Here is a 6,744-nt window from a genome sequence, read left to right on the forward strand (position 1 = left end):
CCGCGCCTTGGCTTCGTTCCTGTCTCAGCCACCTCTACTTTGCTCCCTTCTGCAGCACTTGGCTTCCTTCTTTGGTCTTTGCTCCCAGCTGGTATATGCAAATTAACCGCCATCTTGGTTGGGTTAATTTGCATATAGTTGCTCTGATTGGCTTCTGGGCGTAGCGAAGGTACGATCAATTAGCATCTTTGTCTTTTATTAGTGTAGATAATAGAAAGCCTTTGAAGACGTTTACGCAAGAGAGGAACTTGATCTGATCTAGGTTTTCAGATCATTTCCCACCTGGAATGATTGGAGGCCAGTTATTTCATGTCTTTAGATACTAATCAAATAAAGGGAGTTAATGTGAACTCAAATCAAGTTTTCTTCAGGAAACCCAGTTTCATTCATTCATTAATTTATTAATTCACTCAAAACTACTTATTGAGCATGTGCTATCTGCCCAGCAATATGCTGAGAGTCAGAGATATGCAAATTCTTGTCAAAAGGAGGCTGCACCAAAGACTGGCATGAAATAATATCACTGAGTCAGATAGTCAATGAAGATAAGATCTGGGTGAGAAACTGCAAGATTTTCTTTCTCTGAGAAAGTTGTCAGGCCATCTGGATTTTATAGAAAACAAGAAGGGACATCTCCCTTCTCTGTCCTCCAGAAGTGTGATAAACTTACAAAGATGGTCTTCTCCCTCCATGATTTTTAATATGGCCTCATGCCCTGACTCTGGGCTGGCCTTGTGATTTATTTTGGCTAATGAGGCAATAGCAAGCATAACATAAACAGAGACTTGAAAAGCACTGCACATTGGGGTGTGCTTGTTCTCCTTTCCTACTCTTAAGAACCTTGCAACTACTACCATATGAATAAGCCCAGGCTATCCTGCTGGGAGATGAGAAACATGTGACCATGCATTTTCCATTGCTCCATCTGACCTACAGCCAACCAGCAAACATGAGTGTGAGGCCATCCTAGACCATCCATCCTTAGCCAAGCCAGTCCAGACCAGATAATATGCCTAGCCTACCCACAGAATAATGAGAAAAAATACTCCATTAATTTAACTCAGTATGCTTTCAGAATGGTTTGTTACACAGCAAAAGCTAACTAATACAAGAATACAGAAAAATCATTTTACCTCTCACAAAGGAAAGATCCTCAATTCATATACTGCATGCTATGGCCTGGCTCCTTCTTATCAATGATTTCTAAAAAGTGTCCATCTTTTCCCTCCAAACTTGTCACACATCTATTGATTCTCCCTTTGTTGACTCCAGAGGAAGGAAAATTAATGGCCCTGGTCAATATGAGAGCTGGTCCTATCAGAGGCATGTACAAAGGGATCTGAACAAGTTAAGCATTTGGTGACAAAGAGTGGCTGCACTGCAAATACAGGGTGAGATTGACAAGATTGTAATAAGGGAGATACCAGGGAAGAAAACACCATGAGCAGCTTTTCACTGAACTCTGCCCTATCCAAGACCTCTTCACCCAGCCAACAGATTCAAAACTCAATGGAGATTCCATGAGCTCAGTAAGAAAGAGTTTACAGCTTCCTTCCTCAAAAAGCTCCAAGATAAACAGAATAAACACCAGTTGGTCTCAGCTGGTCGCCCATTGGCCTGCCTGGAGGAGGGGGATGCCAGAGATAGCTTCTTGAGGTTGCTTCCAGGCCTGCATTTCTAGGAAATAGACAATTATGAACAACATGGATTTTATTATCGTGACATCTCTAAGGTCTCTGCATAAAGCCTATATTTAAAAATATAAACATGTAAGTGAAAAAAATGTCAGGGGAATAAATATTTGTCTTAAAAGAGACCATCTGTTTCAAATTTTTATTTAAAAAAAAACACCAACATGTGTTTTACTTTAAATTTGTGTGTGTGTTGTTATCCTTGGGTTAAGTATTAGGTAAATAGACAGAAGCATTGAGAATCCATTTTCCAGCAAATTTTGGTTAGAAATCCTTGCGCACGTGACACAGGAGATAATTTGGGGGCTAATTGGAGCTTTGTGGGCAGCCAGTTCCTTGCAGCCCTCTCCCCCACTCAGTCCCTGTGTGACTGGCATGAGAATCTCCCTGGCACTGGTGTTTGCTTTAGACAAGATGGCATGTTATACCTCAGCCGACACAGCATGGTACAGGCTGATCCCAAATGCAGGTGTGACCAGCATGGCAGGACCACAGAGCCCACTTTTGTTTGGGCCTCAGATGTAGGCACAAAGCTGTCAATTCGAATGCAAATCCTGTTTGGTGGTTGTAACCAGGCTGGCTGGGGTGAAAGTGGGGTGTCAAAAAAGATGACTGTGAGCTGGTCTTGATGGGTAAGTAAGAGGAAAGCCTGAGAGAGGTCATTTCAGAATGGGGGTGCAGCATGGAATCTTGAAGAGGTCTGGTATATTTGGGGAAGCAGCATCAATTTGGGGTGGCTGCAAGTCAGGAATGGCTGGAGATGAAACTGGAGTGGTGCCGGAAATAGTGGACAACTTTCACTTTTTGTTTGTTTTTCATCCCTTCCTGTTAAGAACTGCCCCTTCTCCTTCCATCATGCCCCCACTTATTCCAGGTGATTCTGGCGGATCTGTTAAACTCTCCACTCAGAACGTGCCACTGCTCTAGTCACGGTAATTGGCCAAAGAGTGGTCATATGACCTGTTTAGGGCCAAACATGGTCCTTTGGGGGGGATACTGATAGAAATCTGTGAGAAAGTGCTTTCTTTTTTCTCCTAAGGCGTGAGCTGAAAGGACCTAGTAAGGCAACTTTCTTCTTCCCATCATGTGGAGAGTTTCTGTCTGAATTAAGACCAGTATAGTGAAAAGCAGAGAGGAGAGAAAGATGATTGACATTATTTGAGCTCCTGGGTCTAACTACACCTAACCAAAGTGTTTTCATTTCTACCAAAACTGGCCAGAGTTGGGTTTCTGTCTCTTGCACTTAAAAAAGTTATTGGTAAATACAGTGGAGTCAGAAGCCAAAATTAAACTTGCAACAAAAGGCAGACAACCCTGCCTGATATAGACAAGAGCCCAGTGGCTCCCTGTGGTAGAGAATACTAGCTGCCCACCAAAATATATACTCCCACTCCATCACATAGGGTTGCTACTGGGAAGTGGGTGCCCAGCTAAGGATTACATTTCCCAGCCCCTTCTCTTCTCTTGCATCTACATGCGGTACAAGATGAATTCCACCAATTGAATATGAGCAGAAGTGATAGGAACCATTTCCAGACCAAGACTTTAAAAGTGAGTGTGCAGAAGGTAGGCCCACTTTACCTTTGTGCCTGGCTGGGAAGGTAGTGAGGAGCCCTGAGGGATGATGAGCCTGTATCCCTGAAGCATCATGCTGAGGACAGACACTACTATAAAGGAGCACCTGTTCTGGACAGTTCATGTTAGCAAGGCATAGATTTCTCCTGAGTTTGAGCCACTATGCAGTTTGGGGATCTCGTCATTACAGAAGTTTGGGTTACCTTTCAACATTTTGGAAGTTGCTTGCAGTCCCGACCTCGACCACCGATTGCTTTGCTCTCCAACGCCAGAATTACTCAGGTCAGTGGCACCTGCTGGTGAAACCCACACCAGGTTAGTTCCATGTACTTATGGAGCACCTACTGTATCATAGACCATGTACTAGCTGTTTAAGGATACACAGGTAAATTAGATGGGCCATATTTCATTAACTAAGTCAAGCATCTATTGTGAGATGTACCATTATTTTATGTACAACTGGAAAAAAAATGTACGTACCACTGAAAAAAGATATTGCCAATTAAACAATGACATGCCATCAAAAGTTATCCTAATTTCAGAATTGTAAAAATGTGGAGGGGAGATGTGTATCTTAAAACTGATGAAATCCAGTATTTCTTACTTTCAGGAAGCTGAAGATCTTGGGGGAGAGGCAGATAAACAAATAAATATGGGCCGTGCAATACAAGTGCCATAACAGCTATGTAGACCATTCAACTGGAACCCAGAGAAAGAAGTATTGACATAGAAATGGGGAAATCTTCACAAAGGTGACATTTGAGCTGGATCTTGAAGGAGGAAGAATGGAAGTGACTGCCAGGAGATGTTTTCCCCCCAGTCAACAGGGCTGGCAAATCTTCTAGATGCTTTCTGCATGCCTTCAGCGAGGCTTTCGTCAATCTCCAGAGACTACAATGGTTTAGCAGAGTCTCAAAATACTAGCAATAAATTCCAACCAGACAGCTCCATTTTCTTGATAAATGGAGGCTAATCCTTTAGGTGCCAAGAGATCATTTTAACTGGATAGTTTTCTGGGGAAAATCTTCCAAAGTGTGTCATAGTAAACCTTTGGCATCTGCTAGGGGTACATCAGGGGAGCAGACTCCTGGCTTGCTCAAGAATCACATTTACATGAAAAGCCACAGGTATCCTGTGTGTAGCCTGGCACCACACATCACCCTCCCTTCTCACTGACTCTAATGTTTTGCCTCTTGCTTGATGAGCAATTATATGTAACCGGTATATTGACTACGCATGACTTCTGATATAATCAAAGCACAGTGTTATTTTCGTCTCTCATTATCTCTTTAAACCTGGTTCCACTTGGGTAGTCTCCCTCTTCCACTGAATAAAAACTCCCACAGGTCCATAACTTTTCAGTTCACTCTTGGGTGGTTGACACACTAAGTCACCTGAAGTGACACACACAGTCCTAATTCTGTAACCTGAATGCTCATTTCTGTATAATAACTCAACCTGATTTAAGAGCATGCCTCTCCCCCACCCCCCAGCTCCACTTCGCTTTAGGCTGGAAGCTGCAGTGGGAAGGGAGGGGGTGGCTGATCTCTCTATCTGCCTTGTGTGTCTTTTACCAACACACACACACACACACACACACACACACACACTGTAACAGCTCTCTCCAGAGAAAGCTCTTTGCTGATCTATTTTCCCTCTTCATTTCCTCACCATTTTATACTCTCAAAGTGGGTAAGATGGTATCCAGAGTTCAATTTCCTCTGCATCCTGCATGTGGTGATCTAGCTATGTAATTTTACATCTATTATACTTTGCGGTCTGTTATTTTTAACATCATATGGGGCATAGTATTATTATGGACTGAATGTGCCCATCCCCAAATTTATATATTGAAGCCCTAAACCCCAATGTGATGGTCTTTGGAAGTGGGCCTTTGAGAGATCATGAGGGTAGGACCCCCACGATGGAATTAGTGTCCTTATAAGAAAATGAAGAGCTCTCTTGAGATACCTTTCTCTCTGTCTCTCTCTTCCTTCCTCCATCCCTTCCTCCCCCCACTATGTGAAGGGACGGAAAGAAGGTAGCCATCCGCAAGCCAGGAAGATAACTCTCACCAGAATCCAACCATGATGTCAGACTTTCCAGCCTCCAGCACTGTGAGAAAATAAATTTCCGTTAAGCCACCCAGTCTACAGTATTTTGTTACAGCAGCCAAACTGACTAATACTAACCAGAGCATTGACTGAAATTGTTTTAGAGATCCGATTTCTCTAGTTTCTCTGTCAGGCACATAGTAAGCACCCAAAAAATTTACTAAATGGATGAGTGAATGTATAGCAGAATGACAGCATCACTCATTTGGATGTCCAAGCCACTGTGAAATCCCACATTCCAGTCTGTGGATGTTATTTTCCTTATTTGTTTTTTAAATATGCAAGTAATATACAAACACACTCATGTATGAGTGTTGAGCAACATACAAGGCAGAGAAAAAAGAAGTTCTCCTTCACCAATCTCCTCCCTGGTTCATCGAACTTCCTACTGAGAGGATACACATGCACAATTAGTGGTACCTGTTTCTTACAGACCTCTGTCTTTGCTTCTACATGCCTGTGGAATGGTATCACATGGTATCATGCTGTGCGTGTGATATGGCAATCTACACTTTCTCCTCTATCTGGCAGCCCTCTCTATGCCCATACATCCCTCATTCTTTTCAGTGTTGTATCATATTCCATGGCAGGGATATGCCTGTGAATGGGCATTTCAGGTGTTTCTAAATTTCCCCTCATATAATGTTGCAAAATACCACCCTTCCACATGCCTCCTTGGGCAAACGTGCAAGTGTGTGCCTGGGTTAGGTGATTTCGCACTGAACGTTTGATTGCCTCTGCCACATTGCTGTCCTCAGGATGGGGCTTACACTCCACCAAAAAATGTCCCCCACCCCAGTAATGAAGACTATTTTAAATCTTTCCAAATTTCTATTAATCTGATATTAGAAGAACATCTCATTGATAACTTTTAGTTCTATGAATACTAGTCAAGTTTGTGTCTTCTTTATTTTTGCCTATTCCCATTCTGTGTCTAGTTTTCTTATTAGGTTGTTTGTCTTTTACTTGTTCTTTTATAGAAACTCTCTCTATTCTGTGGCTATTAACCCTTTGTCTTTTAATTTTGTTTGTGATATCTTTTTGTACAAAAGTTTTTATTTTTATGCAATTACAACAAATGTCTTCTTTGTGGCTTCCGTTGCTACTTCTGAGATTAATAAAATATTCATTTATATTTTCTTCAAATATTTTAAAATTTTTTGTTTTGTTTTGTTTTGTTTAGGGGGGAGGGGTTAGTTTAGCTTTTTATACCATCTAGAATTATTTTCTGTATGTGGGGAGAAAAAAGAGAGCCAATTTTTTTCATGAATTTTTGATGGTCCCAATCTCATTTACTGAGAAATGTACTCTTTCTCCCTCTTATTGGAAATGCTACATTTATCATGTACTAAATTATTACATAT

General features: G+C 41.8%; 1 long non-coding RNA gene across 2 annotated transcripts in view; it reads right to left on the bottom strand.

The window, feature by feature from the left end:
* The window catches only part of LOC106725832, a 48,742-nt gene that overhangs the window by 24,712 nt on the left and 17,286 nt on the right, over nt 1-6,744 (bottom strand). For both annotated transcript variants that reach the window (XR_001361812.1, XR_001361813.1), the window contains exon 2: nt 3,470-3,562. This is a non-coding gene — a long non-coding RNA (uncharacterized LOC106725832). The remainder of the gene's footprint in view (nt 1-3,469; nt 3,563-6,744) is intronic.

Source organism: Myotis brandtii, unplaced genomic scaffold (assembly GCF_000412655.1).
Source record: "Myotis brandtii unplaced genomic scaffold, ASM41265v1 scaffold191, whole genome shotgun sequence".
Taxonomy (NCBI): Eukaryota; Metazoa; Chordata; class Mammalia; order Chiroptera; family Vespertilionidae; genus Myotis; species Myotis brandtii.